Here is a 20,939-nt window from a genome sequence, read left to right on the forward strand (position 1 = left end):
ACATCTCTACCAATGGAGATTTGCACCTGCCCTACCCTAGCTGAAAGGGGTTCACTACGATATGCCGGCGGTCGGGAGCCCGACCGCCGGCTTACCAACAGTGTGGCGAGCACAAATGAGCCCCTTGCGGCCTCGCTGCGCTCGCCGCGCTACAGGCACGGTGGCGCGCTACGCGCGCCACGCTATTTTATTCTCCCTCCAGGGGGGTCGTGGACCTCCACGAGGGAGAATAACTGTCGTATGCTGGCTGTCGGGATCCCGGCGCCGGTATACTGTGCGCCGGGATCCCGTCAGTCGGCATACTGAAGACCACCCGCTGAAAGAGATCCATCTGAAATCATTGGATCTTTGTGTACGCTGACTTCTGAATATTCTGCCATTTACTCGACATGCCTATGACACACCCATGGCAAACAGCTAAGTGCAATCACCCCATTGCCACCCTTTAAGCTGCAAGGGGAGATCCAATGACTTTGGTGCAGATCTGAAAAGGTGTTCAGCCTAATGCACAGTTCAAAAAAATCGCAGTTATAGCAACTATACATTTGGCTCCGAATAAGGCCCAAGATCAGTGCAACGGGGTTTGCAAAGTGATATTGTCTAAAGGTCTCTAGAGTTTTTGTTCTCTATATAAAGACAACTGCACAGTACCTCTAGCATTTTTCCAAAAAGTTGCCGTTTCCCTGCATTTGTTGCATCTTTCCCATGTACTATGCTTTGCTTTATTTATAACCCTGCAGGTAGGTACAAAAGTTTACTATGAAACATTTTGGAAAGCAAATGTATTCAAGACTATGCAGGAAATCAAAAGCTGATCAATCCAAGAAGCAATCTTTCCCTACATCCTCATCAAACAATACAATGTCACCAATTCCCAATACACATGGCTCTCTGGGGGTAATTCCGAGTTGATCGCAGCATCAAATTTGTTAGCAGTTGGGTAAAACCATGTGCACTGCAGGGGGGGCAGATATAACATTTGCAGAGAGAGTTAGATTTGGGTGTGTTATTTTGCTTCTGTGCAGGGTAAATACTGGCTGCTTTATTTTTACACTGCAATTTAGATTTCAGTTTGAACACACCCCACCCAAATCTAACTCTCTCTGCACATGTTATATCTGCTCCCCCTGCAGTGCAAATGGTTTTGCCCAACTGCTAACAAATTTGATGCTGCGATCAACTCGGAATTAGTCCCTCTGTTCCCTACAGTTACATTTTGTTGGGTACAGGATCCCGGCACTAAGGATGATGGCAGTCACACGACCGACAGTGGCATCCCAACGCTCCTATTCCCGAACCCTGGTGGGTAAGTATGTCTTAACCTCCTTCCCCGCAGCTTATCCCTAACTCTACCACCTGCAAACTAACACCAACCCTCCCCGACATACTTACATTTGGAATGTTGACTGTCGGGATTCCAACATCAGGATTCTGACAGGTGTCGGGATTCCGGCGCTGGTCTTCTGACCGCCAGCATTCTAAGCATCGGTATGCCAACATCCCGTTAAATTGTCTTAAAACAAGCTATGCCTGTGCACTGCTATTAGCAACATCCATGTTCCTCTGCCCATCACACCTACACAGCAGTGCTGTGCAGTGCTAGGGAGGCAGTGGCTAGTATCAAAGCCAGTTTTACACACATATGTGAACCTGATGGTACATGTGGGCATTACACAAAGGTACAAAAAGGTGTGTTACACAAAGGTGTGTTTCCCTTTGGATCCAGCACACAATTACCAGTGTATAAACCTATGGATCCAGTGCATAATGTTTTCTTTTACATAGAATAAGAAATAAGTAAATATTCATATAAAAATTAGAGATGAGCGGGTTTGGTTCTCCGAAATCCGCCCCCCCCTCCCCGAACTTCACCGATTTTACACGGTTCCGAGGCAGCCTTGGATCTTCCCGACTTGCTCAGTTAACCCGAATGCGCCCGAACGTCATCATCCCACTGTCGGATTCTCGCAAGATTCATATTCTATATAAAGAGCCACACGTCGCCGCCATTTTCACTCGTGCATTGGAGATTGAACGGAGAGGACGTGGCTGCGTTCTCTACCTGAAAAGCTCCGTAATCTGTGCTCAGTGTGCTGCAAATATCTGTGCTCAGTGTGCTGCAAATATCTGTGCTCAGTGTGCTGAAAATATCTACGTTCTCTGCCTGAAAACGCTCCATATCTGTGCTCAGTGTGCTGCAAATATCTGTGCTCAGTGTGCTGCATTGTGGGGACTAGGGACCACCAGTATATAATTATAGTAGTACAGTACAGTAGGCCATTGCTGTATCTTGCAGCTCTGTGTCAAGTATACTATCCATATCTGTGCTGCATTATTGTGAGCAGTATATAGTAGGACAGTGCAGCATTTTGGTGACCAGCAGTATACATATAGTACAGTACAGTAGGCCATTGCTGTATCTTGCAGCTCTGTGTCAAGTATACTATCTCTGTGCTGCATTTTTGTGAGCAGTATATAGTAGGACAGTGCAGCATTTTGGTGACCAGCAGTATACATATAGTACAGTACAGTAGGCCATTGCTGTATCTTGCAGCTCTGTGTCAAGTATACTATCAATGTGCTGCATTATTGTGAGCAGTATATAGTAGGACAGTGCAGCATTTTAGTGACCAGCAGTATACATATAGTACAGTACAGTAGGCCATTGCTGTATCTTGCAGCTCTGTGTCACTTCTAGTATCCTGATCAGTGCTCAATATCTGCTGCATTGTTGTGACCAGTATGTATACTGTACTGTGCGATGTGTGTTATACACCTGGTGATTTTATACATCCTGTAATCTGTACTGAGCGATGTGTGAGATACACCTGGGGATTATACACCCTTTATACTGTACTGTGCAACGTTTGTGATACACCTGGTGATTATACACCCTGTATACTATACTGAGCGATGTGTGAGATACACCTTGGGATTATACACCCTATATTCTGTACTGTGCGATGTGTGAGATACACCTGGGGATTATACACCCTATATACTGTACTGTGCGATGTGTGTGATACACCTGGTAATTAATTATACACCCTGTATACTGTACTGTGCGACGTGTGTTATACACCTGGTGATTATACATCCTGTAATCTGTACTGAGCGATGTGTGAGATACACCTTGGGATTATACACCCTATATACTGTACTGTGTGATGTGTGAGATACACCTGGGGATTATACACCCTATATACTGTACTGAGCGATGTGTGAGATACACCTGGGGATTATGCACCCTATAATATTATTATTATTATTATTATCCTTTATTTATATGGCACCACACGGGTTCCGTAGCGCCCAATTACAGAGTACATAAATAAGCAAACAGGAAAACAGCAATTTACAGTTGATGACAGTATAGGACAAGTACAGGGTAAATAAACATAGTTACATCAGCAGATGACACTGGAATAAGTATCAGGTGGCAGAAGACTGCTGGATGTGGTACAGTTGAAGATTATTAAAGTAAGACAAAGGATAAGCACATGAGGGAAGAGGGCCCTGCTCGTGAGTGCTTACAATCTAAAGGGGAGGGGTAGACAGACATGGGTGACACAGATGGGGTACATAGAGAACGTGGAACAGAGGGTTAGGATGAGATTTGGCTGGGTTTGGTGAAGAAGTGGACCCCCAGAAGCACAAGTCAATACTTAACATTGCAACATTTTACTGGGCTATGCAGGAGAAAATTAAAAATAGGGGGAAAAAAAAAAAAAGAATCGATAACTTCTACCGCTTACCAAAAGGTCAATGGAAGCTGAAATAATGGACAACTACCTAATGGAAGCCAGATACAGTATACCAAACAGTACTTAGCAGAGTTAGGAATGAGTGCTTATGAAATACAGTAACATTTTGTCATAATATCTCAGAAACTGCATGGCTGGACTCTTGCTCTAATACACCACCTGCTTTAGGATTTATATTCAAAAACATTATGTCTCCATAATCCCAAAAACGTCAGTCTGCTTGGAAAGTGGTTTGTTCCTTTGTAAGGGAAAGAGAACAAATGTTCTCAAACAACGGTTTCTCAATTTCTGTTTCCTCTGGGAAGGGATTGTGGATTCGCAGGAATATCTGAGCATTTCTGTAATCAGAAAGCAGCAACTTTCTACAAATGTTTACATTAGATTACGTTTGGCAAAAAAAAAAAAAGTACAGAATCCCATTTAGGATGTCTTCACCAAATCATAGACATAAATATGGAAATCGTCATCAAACTTAATGAAGTACACAGATGGTTTAGCTTCAACTTGATGAATAACCATGCCAGTCCTTTTTGAGCCATCTTCTTTGGCATATTCCACTTGCTTGCCCACCAGGCTGTCCACAACCTCCCCTGGTTCTCTTTCAGCTGGAGGGGAATCATTTGAGTCTGGCATGATCCGAAGATCTTCTTCTTTATAGTCATCTAAAAGTTGATACATATATAAGACTGGGTCCTTTTCATAGGTTATATAATAATAAAACCATTTGTTTATAATAGGTGCTCGTGCTAATACCATCCCTTGCCACTCATCATTTGAACCATCCTCTGTTTCAAACATATGCTCCACTGCTTTACCAATCATTGTGTCAGCCAAATGGGCATCACTGATTTGGGATGAGGCAACTCTGTCTGGTAGAACTTCAAAAGCAGACACCCTTTCATCCTTGTGAAGCTCAAGTCCATAGACACAATCAAATCCATCATACTTTGTAAGATAGAGGGAGGGATTCACTGGTACTTGATACAGAACTGTTCCTTCCCACTGGGTTATTGGCCCACTGCCCTCTTTACACCCATACTGTATTCTACAGCCTACAATATTTCGCTTGGCTGGGAGATTAGTTTACTTGGTCCCATATTGTTGCGATGGTTCTTATGAGATGTTCTTTTCTTCATCATATTTGCAGAAACACCTGCATGTGCTGCATCAGCTCTTGATCACTGAGCGGCCGCCTTTCCAAATGGAGTCTTCATTCATCTGTGTATTAAAGGGCAGCATGGCTGCCAAACTAGGGTGAAAAGTGTAGTCACTCCAAGTTTGTTGTAGTCCTTCCAGTCTACATGAAAAAGAACCCCTTCCTTTCCACCTTTCAGAAAAACTCTGACCCTCAATTGCTCTGATCAGAAGTCACTTATCTGGGGCAGATAGGATGTGTTTCCCTCCACTCCCCCTGCAGGTGATGGCTGCGGCACAGTGCTCCCCAGCGGCCAGTTGCCCCAATCCTCCTCCTCCCTCCTTTGTCAGACTCCGTCACCACCACTGTGCGCTGCTATGGAAGAGCAGCTCCCGCCTCACTCCCCCTGAACTTCCAAGCCATCCGTTCAGACACTCCAGCGCTCGTTCCCTTCCCTCACCCCCTCCCTCTCCACACACTGCCAGATTTGGAGCTGGCTGCTACTATACGGCCGCCTGTCACTCTGCTGCCAGGACCAGGCCTCGCCTTTCTGACAAATACTGATCCCTCCAGAGCTGCATACTGTATACTGTACTGTGCGACGTGTGTTATACACCTGGTGATTATACATCCTGTAATCTGTACTGAGCGATGTGTGAGATACACCTGGTAATATCTGTGCTCAGTGTGCTGCATTGTGGGGACCACCAGTATATAATTATAGTAGTACAGTACAGTAGGCCATTGCTGTATCTTGCAGCTCTGTGTCACTTCTAGTATCCTGATCAGTGCTTAATATCTGTGCTCAGTGTCAGTGCTGCATTGTGGTGACCAGTATACTACAGTACAATAGTCCAGTGCTGTTCTCGCTGCTCAGTGTCAGTTCTCCGTAGTATCATCAGTGATCAGTATAATCAGTTCTCAGTATAATCAGTGCGCTGTTAGATGTGCGCCCGTTTTCCGCCATTTGTGCAGTGGGATTTAGACAATTGATGAAGTTATTGTGTCCCCGGTTCAAAATCCCATCTAGATTCCACTTCACTAGGCAGACGATAGCGAGATTTTACCAATTCATATCAGTGATTTATAGTTATTAATTACAGTGATCTTGCCAAATAATTTCAGTGATTTTGTCATTTTCTTCTAGTGATTTGGACCAATAATCCCATTGATTAGAACGAATAATTCCTGTGATTTTGTCATTTTCTTCCAGTGATTTGGACCATTAATACCATTGATTAGAAAAAATAATTCCTGTGATTTTGTCATTTTCTTCCAGTGATTTGGACCAATAATACTATTGATTAGAACGAATAATTCCTGTGATATTGAGGTGTTTGTGTCGCTTAGTTTAGCCGTCCAGCGACCACAGTGCACCTCTTTTTCTCTTTTCTTTGCATCATGTGCTGTTTGGGGCCAATTTTTTTAAGTGCCATCCTGTCTGACACTGCAGTGCCACTCCTAGATGGGCCAGGTGTTTGTGCCGCCCTCTTGGATCGTTTAGCTTAGTCATCCAGCGACCTTGGTGCAAATTTTAGGACTAAATATAGTATTGTGAGGTGTGAGGTGTTCAGAATAGACTGGAAATGAGTGGAAATTGTGGTTATTGAGGTTAATAATACTATAGGATCAACATTACCCCCAAATTCTATGATTTAAGCTGTTTTTGAGGGTTTTTAAAAATAAAAAAACACCCGAATCCGACAAAACATTTTCAGGGAGGTTTTGCCAAAACGCGTCCGAATCCTAAACACGGCCGCAAAACCGAATCCAAAACCAAAACACAAAACCCGAAAAATTTCTGGTGCACATCTCTAATAAAAATATGTAACACACCTGAATACACAATACAAATTGTAGTCAATTAGCCGAACAAAAAAAGTTGTGTTTCACTATGTTATATATATATACAGCGGCACTCCAGACATATAATGGACACTAGAGGCAGCATGGATAGCAATGTTTCAATGCCCTTTAAAAAAAGGTTCGAAGTTTCATTCAAACCTCTAGGGACCAAAGTACCTAATCTGTGAATCCACCTAGATTCACACCTAGATTCACACTGGAGTAATTTTAAACCACGATTACCCCCTATATCATCCTATATTTAAGAGAACATAGTGCATGGGACTTTTCGGCAAAATGCCTAGCAAACGGTTGCTCACTCGTACCTGCAATTAGTGCTGCTCTGATTGCAGAACGGTGGGCTGTCATCCTGGGTTTAAAGGCTGTCTCCATTTTGTCTATATAAGAAGTGCCGCAAGGGCAAATAATTTGGTAGAGATGTGCACCGGAAATTTTTTGTGTTTTGTGTTTTGGTTTTGGATTCGGTTCTGTGGCCGTGTTTTGAATTCGGACGTGTTTTGGCAAAACCTCCCTTAAAATTTTTTGTCGGATTCGGGTGTTTTTTTTTCAAAACCCATTCAAAAACAGCTTAAATCATAGAATTTGGGGGTAATTTTGATCCCATAGTATTATTAACCTCAATAACCATAATTTCCACTCATTTCCAGTCTATTCTGAACACTGAACACCTCACAATATTATTTTTAGTCCTAAAATTTGCACCGAGCACGCTGGATGACTAAGCTAAGCGACCCAAGAGGGCGGCACAAACACCTGGCCCATCTAGGAGTGGCACTGCAGTGTCAGACAGGATGGCACTTAAAAAAATTGGCCCCAAACAGCACATGAAAAGAGAAAAAGAGGTGCACTGTGGTCGCTGGATGGCTAAGCTAAGCGACACAAACACCTCAATATCACAGGAATTATTTGTTCTAATCATTGGTATTATTGGTCCAAATCACTAAAAGAAAATGACAAAATCACTGGAATTATTCGTTCTAATCAATGGTATTATTGGTCCAAATCACTGGAAGAAAAATGACAAAATCACAGGAATTATTCGTTCTAATCAATGGTATTATTGGTCCAAATCACTGGAAGAAAATGACAAAATCACAGGAATTATTCGTTCTAATCAATGGTATTATTGGTCCAAATCACTGGAAGAAAATGACAAAATCACAGGAATTTTCGTTCTAATCAATGGTATTATTGGTCCAAATCACTGGAAGAAAATGACAAAATCACAGGAATTATTTGTTCTAATCAATGGTATTATTGGTCCAAATCACTGGAAGAAAATGACAAAATCAAAGGAATTATTTGTTCTAATCAATGGTATTATTGGTCCAAATCACTGGAAGAAAATGACAAAATCACTGGAATTAAATGGCAGTAATGTCAGGAATTATATCAAATGGCAGTACATCTGGACATATATGGAAGTATCAAACAGGATGGCACTTAAAAAAATTGGCCCCAAACAGCACATGATGCAAAGAAAAGAGAAAAAGAGGTGCACTGTGGTCACTGGACGGCTAAGCTAAGCGACACAAACACCTCAATATCACAGTAACTATTCGTTCTAATCAATGGTATTATTGGTCCAAATCACTGGAAGAAAATGACAAAATCACAGGAATTATTCGTTCTAATCAATGGTATTATTGGTCCAAATCACTGGAAGAAAATGACAAAATCACAGGAATTATTCGTTCTAATCAATGGTATTATTGGTCCAAATCACTGGAAGAAAACGACAAAATCACAAGAATTATTCGTTCTAATCAATGGTATTATTGGTCCAAATCACTGGAAGAAAATGACAAAATCACTGGAATTAAATGGCAGTAATGTCGGGAATTATATCAAATGGCAGTACCACTGGACATATACGGAAGTGTCAGACAGGATGGCACTTAAAAAAATTGGCCCCAAACAGCACATGATGCAAAGAAAAGAGAAAAAGAGGTGCACTGTGGTCGCAGGACGGCTAAGCTAAGCGACACAAACACCTCAATATCAAAGGAATTATTTGTTCTAATCAATGGTATTATTAGTCCAAATCACTAAAAGAAAATGACAAAATCACTGGAATTATTCGTTCTAATCAATGGTATTATTGGTCCAAATCACTGGAAGAAAAATGACAAAATCACAGGAATTATTCGTTCTAATCAATTGTATTATTGGTCCAAATCACTGGAAGAAAATGACAAAATCACAGGAATTATTCGTTCTAATCAATGGTATTATTGGTCAAATCACTGGAAGAAAATGACAAAATCACAGGAATTTTCGTTCTAATCAATGGTATTATGGTCCAAATCACTGGAAGAAAATGACAAAATCACAGGAATTATTCGTTCTAATCAATGGTATTATTGGTCCAAATCACTGGAAGAAAATGACAAAATCACAGGAATTATTTGTTCTAATCAATGGTATTATTGGTCCAAATCACTGGAAGAAAATGACAAAATCACGGGAATTAAATGGCAGTAATGTCAGGAATTATATCAAATGGCAGTACCACTGGACATATACGGAAGTGTCAGACAGGATGGCACTTAAAAAAATTGGCCCCAAACAGCACATGATGCAAAGAAAAGAGATAAAGAGGTGCACTGTGGTCGCTGGACGGCTAAGCTAAGCGACACAAATACCTCGATATCACAGGAACTATTCGTTCTAATCAATGGTATTATTGGTCCAAATCACTGGAAGAAAATGACAAAATCACAGGAATTATTCGGTCTAATCAATGGTATTATTGGTCCAAATCACTGGAAGAAAAATGACAAAATCACAGGAATTATTCGTTCTAATCAATGGTATTATTGGTCCAAATCGCTGGAAGAAAATGACAAAATCACAGGAATTATTCGTTCTAATCAATGGTATTATTGGTCCAAATCACTGGAAGAAAATGACAAAATCACAGGAATTATTCATTCTAATCAATGGTATTATTGGTCCAAATCACTGGAAGAAAATGACAAAATCACTGGAATTAAATGGCAGTAATGTCGGGAATTATATCAAATGGCAGTACCACTGTACATATACGGAAGTGTCAGACAGGATGGCACTTAAAAAATTTGGCCCCAAACAGCACATGATGCAAAGAAAAGAGAAAAAGAGGTGCACTGTCGTCGCCTGACGGCTAAGCTAAGCGACACAAACACCTCAATATCATAGTAATTATTCGTTCTAATCAATGGTATTATTGGTCCAAATCACTGGAAGAAAATGACAAAATCACAGGAATTATTCATTCTAATCAATGGTATTATTGGTCCAAATCACTGGAAGAAAAATGACAAAATCGCAGGAATTATTCGTTCTAATCAATGGTATTATTGGTTCAAATCACTGGAAGAAAATGACAAACTCACAGGAATTTTCGTTCTAATCAATGGTATTATTGGTCCAAATCACTGGAAGAAAATGACAAAATCACAGGAATTATTCGTTCTAATCAATGGTATTATTGGTCCAAATCACTGGAAGAAAATGACAAAATCACAGGAATTATTTGTTCTAATCAATGGCATTATTGGTCCAAATCACTGGAAGAAAATGACAAAATCGCTGGAAATAAATGGCAGTAATGTCAGGAATTATATCAAATGGCAGTACCACTGGACATATACGGAAGTGTCAGACAGGATGGCACTTAAAAAAATTGGCCTCAAACAGCACATGATGCAAAGAAAAGAGAAAAAGAGGTGCACTGTGGTCGCTGGACGGCTAAGCTAAGCGACACAAACACCTCAATATCACAGTAACTATTCGTTCTAATCAATGGTATTATTGGTCCAAATCACTGGAAGAAAATGACAAAATCACAGGAATTATTCGTTCTAATCAATGGTATTATTGGTCCAAATCACTGGAAGAAAATGACAAAATCAAAGGAATTATTCGTTCTAATCAATGGTATTATTGGTCCAAATCACTGGAAGAAAATGACAAAATCACTGGAATTAAACGGCAGTAATGTCGGGATTTATATCAAATGGCAGTACCACTGGACATATACTGAAGTGTCAGACAGGATGGCACTTAAAAAAATTGGCCCCAAACAGAACATGATGCAAAGAAAAGAGAAAAAGAGATGCACTGTGGTCGCTTGACGGCTAAGCTAAGCGACACAAACACCTCAATATAACAGTAATTATACGTTCTAATCAATAGTATTATTGGTCCAAATCACTGGAAGAAAATGACAAAATCACAGGAATTATTTGTTCTAATCAATGGTATTATTGGTCCAAATCACTGGAAGAAAATGACAAAATCACTGGAATCATTTGGCAAGATCACTGTAATTAATAATTATAAATCATTGATATTAATTGGTAAAATCTCGCTATCGCCTGCCTAGTGAAGTGGACTCTAGATGGGATTTTGTACCGGGGACACAATAACTTCATCAATTGTCTAAATCCCAATGCACTAATGGCGGAAAACGGGCGCACGTCTAACAGTGCATTGATTATACTGAGAATTGATTATACTGATCAATCACTGATTATACTGAGAACTGATTTTACTGAGCACTGATGATACTACAGAGAACTGACACTGAGCAGCGAGAACAGCACTGGACTATTGTACTGTAGTATACTGGTCACCACAATGCTGCACTGTGCTACTATATATACTGCTTACAACAATGCAGCACAGATATGGAATGGATACTTGCAGTGACATGGAGCTGCAAGATACAGCAATGGCCTACTGTACTGTACAACTATATACTGTTGGTCACCAAAATGCTGCACTGTACTACTATATATACTGCTCACAAAAATGCAGCACAGATATGGAATGGATACTTGCAGTGACACGGAGCTGCAAGATACAGCAATGGCCTACTGTACTATACAACTATATTGTTATGCACACCAGTGCCTGCAGGAAAGTACTGGTGTCAGGACTGTTATGCACTCCAGTGCCTGCAGGAATGTACTGGTGTTTGAACTGTCATGCAAAACAAATGGACTTACAGACAGACTGGGGAATATGACATAACGTACACAGAAGGTGATAGGTTAACAAAATACACACAAAGTGAACAGAGAAGCCCAGAGGCTAAGGAACTGGGTATCTCCCTTGTATTAGAACTGCTCAGATGGGAAAAGCAAGATGTTGTGTTTTAATACGTAGAGAACCCAAAATGCTGTTGCTAAGGGCAACAGCAAAATCCTAAAGGGTTACCAACGGGTGTGGCAGTAAACTCCTTGGTCAGAGATGGAATGATAGACACAAGGAGAGTCTCCACAATCCTAATTCTCACTTGCAGTGCACAGGTTCAGCTTACTGCCACTAAACTGACCCCTGACACCTAGCACAGTGAGACAGGATTAGACAGGCAAGTCTTAGAATACAGCCGCAAACTTGCTAAGTTCACAGAGTAGTAACAGAACCCCAGCAAGCTAAACGACTGACTCCAGTCTTACTGCTAGGTCTGGATTGGCAGAGTGTAATACCAAATCCCCAGGCCTATTTGCAGTAAGCAACAAACAAATACAAAGCTACACAGTACTGGCTAACTTTCAGAAACTGACTAACCAACAAAGATTCAGCAGCATCTGCTTACCCTGAGAAGAGGCCTTATAAAGCAGGTGCTGTCCACGCCCCACTCAGACCTCACAGACTGTGAGCACAAAAACCAGCACCGGATCCCCTGCCATGCACAGAGCCTATAACCACTGCACAGCAAAAGACCCGAACCGGAGTATCAGCTGCGCTCAGGTCACTCCGCTAGCACTTGTCTCCCGGTTGCCATGACGACGTGGCAGCACAGGGCAGGAGACCCTAACATATATACTGTTGGTCACCAAAATGCTGCACTGTACTACTATAAATACTGCTCACAAAAATGCAGCACAGATATGGAATAAGTACCTGCAGTGACACGGAGCTGCAAGATACAGCAATGGCCTAATGTACAGTACAACTATATACTGTTGTTCACCAAAATGCTGCACTGTACTACTATATATACTGCTCGCAAAAATGCAGAACTGATATGGAATGGATACTTGCAGTGACACGGAGCTGCAAGATGCAGCAATGGCCTACTGTACTGTACAACTATATACTGTTGGTCACCAAAATGCTGCACTGTACTACAATATATTTTGCTCACAAAAATGCAGCACAGATATGGAATGGATACTTGCAGTGACACGGAGCTGCAAGATACAGCAATGGCCTACTGTACTGTACAACTATATACTGTTGGTCACCAAAATGCTGCACTGTACTACTATATATACTGCTCACAAAAATGCAGCACAGATATGGAATGGATACTTGCAGTGACACGGAGCTGCAAGATACAGCAATGGCCTACTGTACTGTACAACTATATACTGTTGGTCACCAAAATGCTGCACTGTACTACTATATATACTGCTCACAAAAATGCAGCACAGATATGGAATGGATACTTACAGTGACACCGAGCTGCAAGATACAGCAATGGCCAACTGTACTGTACTGTACAACTATATACTGTTGGTCACCAAAATGCTGCACTGTACTACAATATATACTGCTCACAAAAATGCAGCACAGATATGGAATGGATACTTGCAGTGACACGGAGCTGCAAGATACAGCAATGGCCTACTGTACTGTACAACTATATACTGTTTGTCACCAAAATGCTGCACTGTACTACTATATATACTGCTCACAAAAATGCAGCACAGATATGGAATGGATACTTGCAGTGACACAGAGCTGCAAGATACAGCAATGGCCTACTGTACTGTACAACTATATACTGTTGGTCACCAAAATGCTGCACTGTACTACAATATATACTGCTCACAAAAATGCAGCACAGATATGGAATGGATACTTTCAGTGACACGGAGCTGCAAGATACAGCAATAGCCTACTGTACTGTACAACTATATACTGTTGGGAACCAAAATGCTGCACTGTACTACAATATATACTGCTCACAAAAATGCAGCACAGATATGGAATGGATACTTGCAGTGACACGGAGCTGCAAGATACAGCAATGGCCTACTGTACTGTACAACTATATACTGTTGGTCACCAAAATGCTGCACTGTACTACTATATATACTGCTCACAAAAATGCAGCACAGATATGGAATGGATACTTGCAGTGACACGGAGCTGCAAGATACAGCAGTGGCCTACTGTACTGTACAACTATATACTGTTGGTCACCAAAATGCTGCACTGTACTACTATATATACTGCTCACAAAAATGCAGCACAGATAAGGAATGGATACTTGCAGTGACACGGAGCTGCAAGATACAGCAATGGCCTACTGTACTGTACAACTATATAATGTTGGTCACCAAAATGCTGCACTGTACTACTATATATACTGCTCACAAAAATGCAGCACAGATATGGAATGGATACTTGCAGTGACACGGAGCTGCAAGATACAGCAATGGCCTACTGTACTGTACAACTATATACTGTTGGTCACCAAAATGCTGCACTATACTACTACATATACTGCTCACAAAAATGCAGCACAGATATGGAATGGATACTTGCAGTGACACGGAGCTGCAAGATACAGCAATGGCCTACTGTACTGTACAACTATATACTGTTGGTCACCAAAATGCTGCACTGTACTACAATATATACTGCTCACAAAAATGCAGCACAGATATGGAATGGATACTTGCAGTGACACGGAGCTGCAAGATACAGCAATGGCCTACTGTACTGTACAACTATATACTGTTGGTCACCAAAATGCTGCACTGTACTACTATATATACTGCTCACAAAAATGCAGCACAGATACGGAATGGATACTTGCAGTGACACGGAGCTGCTAGATACAGCAATGGCCTATTGTACTGTACAACTATATACTGTTGGTCGCCAAAATGCTGCACTGTACTACTATATATACTGCTCACAAAAATGCAGCACAGATATGGAATGGATACTTACAGTGACACGGAGCTGCAAGATACAGCAATGGCCTACTGTACTGTACAACTATATACTGTTGGGCACCAAAATGCTGCACTGTACTACAATATATACTGCTCACAAAAATGCAGCACAGATATGGAATGGATACTTGCAGTGACACGGAGCTGCAAGATACAGCAATGGCCTACTGTACTGTACAACTATATACTTTTGGTCACCAAAATGCTGCACTGTACTACTATATATACTGCTCACAAAAATGCAGCACAGATACGGAATGGATACTTGCAGTGACACGGAGCTGCTAGATACAGCAATGGCCTACTGTACTCTACAACTATATACTGTTGGTCGCCAAAATGCTGCACTGTACTACTATATATACTGCTCACAAAAATGCAGCACAGATATGGAATGGATACTTACAGTGACACGGAGCTGCAAGATACAGCAATGGCCTACTGTACTGTACAACTATATACTGTTGGGCACCAAAATGCTGCACTGTACTACAATATATACTGCTCACAAAAATGCAGCACAGATATGGAATGGATACTTGCAGTGACACGGAGCTGCAAGATACAGCAATGGCCTACTGTACTGTACAACTATATAATGTTGGTCACCAAAATGCTGCACTGTACTACTATATATACTGCTCACAAAAATGCAGCACAGATATGGAATGGATACTTGCAGTGACACGGAGCTGCAAGATATAGCAATGGCCTACTGTACTGTACAACTATATAATGTTGGTCACCAAAATGCTGCACTGTACTACTATATATACTGCTCACAAAAATGCAGCACAGATACGGAATGGATACTTGCAGTGACACAGAGCTGCAAGATACAGCAATGGCCTACTGTACTGTACAACTATATACTGTTGGTCACCAAAATGCTGCACTGTACTACAATATATACTGCTCACAAAAATGCAGCACAGATATGGAATGGATACTTGCAGTGACACGGTGCTGCAAGATACAGCAATGGCCTACTGTACTGTACAACTATTTACTGTTGGTCACCAAAATGCTGCACTGTACTACTATATATACTGCTCACAAAAATGCAGCACAGATATGGAATGGATACTTGCAGTGACACAGAGCTGCAAGATACAGCAATGGCCTACTGTACTATACAACTATATACTGTTGGTCACCAAAATCAGCACATTGAGCACAGATATTTGCAGCACACTGAGCACAGATATGAAGCTTTTCAGGCAGAGAACATAGCCACGTCCTCTCCGTTCAATCTCCAATACACAAATGAAAATGGCGGCGACGCGCGGCTCTTTATATAGAATAGGAATCTCGCGAGAATCCGACAGTGGGATGATGAAGTTCGGCCGCGTTCGGGTTAACCGAGCAAGGTGGGAAGATCCGAGGCTGCCTCTGACCCGTGTAAAATAGGTGAAGTTCAGGGGGGTTCGGATCTCAACGAACTGAACCCGCTCATCTCTATAATTTGGTATGCCACAAAGCGAGTATTAAAAGTAAGGGTATGCCAGATAGCGAACTTTTTTTCCAGTCAGCGGATGAAAAAAAGTGCTTCCTGGAATAAGGTAGCTGCACGTCGTACAGGTACACCTCTGACAACCTAACCTGGCTGAATTTTGATTACATTGAACATCAGAAATGTCAGTCTTGACCAAGACGTAACGTAAATTCCTGCCCCTGGTATAGCAGGACATAAGTTTGGCATTTTGCAGGTTCAACTCAGGATCACTTTGGATAATGGACCACAGTGTGCAAAAATCACCAAAAAAAGTTTATAACGTTGTCATTATGAGATATTGTGTGTAGAATTTTGAGGGGAAAAATTAATTTATTCCATTTTGGAAAAGGCTGTATCACGACAAACTGTGGAAAAAGTGAAGCGCTGTGTATACTTTCCGGAAGCACTGTATATATGTATATATATATATATAAAGCATTTTTATACAGTTTTTTTTATATGAAAAGAACATATATATATAAACAACCATTCCTTGCACCATAACAGGTTGCGCTATGTTTTTATTATTTCTTGTTTGTTTTTCATATAATTTGAGCTCCACTATGGTCAGTTGACTGAAGACCCTTATATAAAGGAAGCTAAGTGTATCTCTATATCCCAATTTTATATTTTATTCTTCCACACTATTAGGCGCTACATTCACTCCAAAGTACTATACCACTAACACTTGTGTGTCTCACTAGCACACATCTTATTGTGAAAAGCTGCCACTCAGTTACAGCTGAGGAGTATATATAGTTCTGTGTTGTTATTACTTGTTTAATCACGTAGTTCACTACCTTGGCGCCTGTATCTCCCTTTATCTTATATATATATATATATATATATATACACACACACATATATATATATATACACACACAGTATATACGTATATATTAAATGGGGTATAAAGGAGAGGATCAGGCAGAAAACCGGTAGCCTTATCACCTATTCACCCAGGGAGCATTTGATGCAATCGATGTAGAGGAGAGTCTGATAGAGTGAGGGTGTTCCATAGAGTAGGGGCAGCACAGGAGAAGTCTTGGAGGCAAGAGACGTGGTAATTGGTAGGAGGAGAGGTGGAAGTCACCAGCTGATTGGACAAGGCTAGAGGGAGTGTGAAGGGAAATAAGATATCAGATGCAGGAGAGTGTAAGAGCTTTTCTAGGTAAGTTAAAGGAGTTTCAATTGGATCATGTAAGAGTCAATGGAGGGATTGGCAGAGAGAAGAAGCAGAGACAGGATGGTGTGGAAGTAAGATAATTCTAGAAGTGTGGCACCCCGGAAAGTGGTGTGTGTGTGTGCCCTTTAAGGTAAACTTACAGTATTTGCAGCAGAGCAGGTGAAGTGCTGGTACAGCAGAGGATAAGAGGACGGACCCTGGTCTAATCACATGTTCCAGATGGTGAGTGTGGACTGGACCAGGCACTCTGGGAGCAGAGGAACCTTGTGGGAAGAAGAAGGAGGAGTCAGTGGAAAGTGTTTGGAAGTGCTGGACATGCAGAGTGACGGGCAGAGTGGGAGTTGAGTAACCGATGCAAACCACACTTCAGAGCAGAAGCAGCGTGGTGCTACCGGGAATCAGGGAGCCGGGTGAGTGAGTGTGAGATGTCTCAGCCAGAGGCCAGTCACTGCAAGGCCTACTGAAAGGCATGGACACCGCCACCTTGTGCAGTAAGGATCTGCTGAGACAGGTCCAGATAGTGAGTACCTCTATCACAGAAGTTCTGAGTGAATATGCAGAGACTGTTATTTTTACGAGCAACAAGCAAAGTGCCAAGCTCAAGTGTCCATTTGTCAAACGCTGCTCATTGTAAATGGAACAAGCAGTGTAAAACAGCCCTACAACACCACATCTTACAAACTAGCCCCTGTGTGAGTACAGCTAAGACAAACACACTCTGTTCAAAAACTGTGGAGAGATATATTTAGTGCTCCTTGAAGAGAAGGAGACTGAGTCAGTTATGCAAGTGAAATTGAGTTACTTTATCTGGAAAGGACTGAGTTTATTTACCAAAAGAATTCTTATTACTAAGTAAGCTGTATTTGTTGAGAGGCACTACAATACCTTTGATAGCTTCATCCTCTTTAAATATATTGAATCAAAGTGACATTCCTGCTAACCCAGGATTTCTTGTGTTCACATGTGCCATTCCCCTATTGCAAAACTGTGGCACTTCAGGACTTAAAGAGAGCTCCAACGTTATTTGCTGGTGAAAATTGCAGCATCCTTGTTAGGGAAGGTTAGGAATTTAGAGACTGTCAATGTGAATTGTATTTTTCATCATTCTTCTCATCACTACATTATTATTATTGTGTCATATTGGAATAAGAAATATATCTATGAAGATTGTCATTATGAATTACCCAGAGGCGGAACTACCGGCAGGGCAAGCAGTGCGTTGCACTGGGGCTCGCCTCTGTCCAGGGGCTCAAGCATGTAATGAGTCAAACTGACTCATTACATGCCGCTGTGCGCTGCGGGCAACCGCTGCCCACAGCGCACAGCCGCCCACAGAGGAGAAGAGCAGCGGCACGGACGGGGGAAGGAGGAGGACGGAGGTGAAGGAGGGAGCCGCAGCAGCGCTTTGTTACTGGTGGAGGCGCTGCTGCTGCTGCCCCTCTGCTTCACTAGAGGCTGTCTTCCGAGAACAGCCTATAGTGAAGCAGGGGGGCAGCAGCAGCAGCGCCTCCACCAATAACACAGCGCTGCTGCGGCTCCCTCCTCCACCTCGTCTACTGCCCGGGAATCGTCAAGCTGCACGAGGAGCCTGAGCCAACGGAGAGGGTAAGTATGATTCTACTTTCTTTCTTTCTTTCTCTTTCTTTCTTTCTTTCTTTCTTTCTTTCTTTCTTTCTGTCTCTTTCTTTCTTTCTTTCTTTCTTTCTGTCTCTTTCTTTCTTTATTTGTTGGGACTGCCTGCCGCTATGTGTAAAAATGGGGGACTGCCTGCCGCAATGTGTAAAAAGGGGGGACTGCCTGCCGCAATGTGTAAAAATGGGGAATCTGCCTGCCGCAATGTGTAAAAATGGGGAATCTGCCTGCCGCAATGTGTAAAAATGGGGAATCTGCCTGCCGCTATGTGTAAAAAGGGAGAATCTGCCTGCCGTAATGTGTAAAAATGGGGAATCTGCCTGCCGCAATGTGTAAAAATGGGAGACTGCCTGCCGCAACGTGTAAAAAGGGGGAATCTGCCTGCCGTAATGTGTAACAAGGGCACGCTGTCTGCCGTAATATGTAACAAGGGCACGCTGTCTGCCGTAATGTGTAACAAGGGCACGCTGTCTGCCGTAATGTGTAACAAGGGCACGCTGTCTGCCGCTATGTGTAAAAAGTGTACGTTGTCTGCCGTTATGTGTAAAAAGTGTACGCTGTCTGCCGTAATGTGTAAAAAGGGGACGCTGTCTGCCGTAATGTGTAAAAAGGGGGACGCTGTCTGCCGTTATGTGTAAAAAGTGTACGCTGTCTGCCGCTATGTTTAACAAGGGCACGCTGTCTGCCGTTATGTGTAAAAAGTATACGCTGTCTGCCGTAATGTGTAAAAAGTGCACGCTGTCTGCCGTAATGTGTAACAAGGGCACGCTGTCTGCCGTTATGTGTAAAAAGGGGACGCTGTCTGCCGTAATGTATAAAAAGGGGGACGCTGTCTGCCGTAATGTGTAAAAAGGGGACGCTGTCTGCCGTAATGTGTAAAAAGAGGAATCTGTTCGCTGTAAGGTTTAAAAGGGTCTCTACCTGGTGTAGTGGTGCTACTGTGCGGCGTAATTTGAAGAATGGAGACTACTGTGCACCGTTTTAGGAATTGGTATTATTTTGAGGCCACACCCCTTCCCCGCGAAGCCACGCCACTATGTATTTTTGTGCGCGCCTACTGCGCGCACTGCCCCTGTTTTGCATGCAGGGGTGGGGCTCCGATGCCGTTTCTTGCACACAGTGCTAAAATGTCTAGTTACGGCACTGTTGCTAGGTATCCATTTCTCTGGCACTGAGCAGGTCCCCCTCACCAGATCCTCTCAAGGGGTGAGGGGGTGGACTTGGATGGGATGGGGGGGGGGGGCAAAGCATTTTGTTGCACCTGGGCCCACCGCTTGCTAGTTCCGCCACTGGAATTACCAATTGTTTTCTGCATGCAATTAGCTAAAGTCAACCGTGATTTACCACTCTTCTTTGATGACTGTGATTTAGCAATCTTCTTTGGTGCCATGTCATTCTTGTGATTATCTTTTTTTTTGACAAACAATTAATCATCCCCTTTAATCCAGAGTTCACTGCAACTCAATAAAAAGACATCCTGTTGGAATTGCTGTCTCACTCCTGTTTCAAATCAATCTATCCTACCTCTCTGAACAAGGTACTACAAACAAGGTACGGGGAAGAATATTTCAAGGTAAAGGTCTGTCACATAGCCACCCAACACCTGTGATACCTCTCCCAACCACTTAGACATACCCACCAACCACGGGGTGTTACAGATATGATTGAAGAGACTGAAGTGGAGAGAGGGTTGAGGGGCAGACAAGAGAAAAGGTTACAAAAAAGGAGATGAGTGATAATGAGTGGACAAGTATTTTGTAGAGATGAGCGGATTCGGTTTTACTCGGTTTTACTCGGTTCTCAAAACCGAATCTTATTGGCTATCCAAAACACGTGACATCCGTGAGCCAATTAGATGCCGTTTTGAGAACCGAGTAAAACCGAGTAAAACCGAACC

Source organism: Pseudophryne corroboree, chromosome 1 (genome assembly GCF_028390025.1).
Source record: "Pseudophryne corroboree isolate aPseCor3 chromosome 1, aPseCor3.hap2, whole genome shotgun sequence".
Classification (NCBI taxonomy): domain Eukaryota; kingdom Metazoa; phylum Chordata; class Amphibia; order Anura; family Myobatrachidae; genus Pseudophryne; species Pseudophryne corroboree.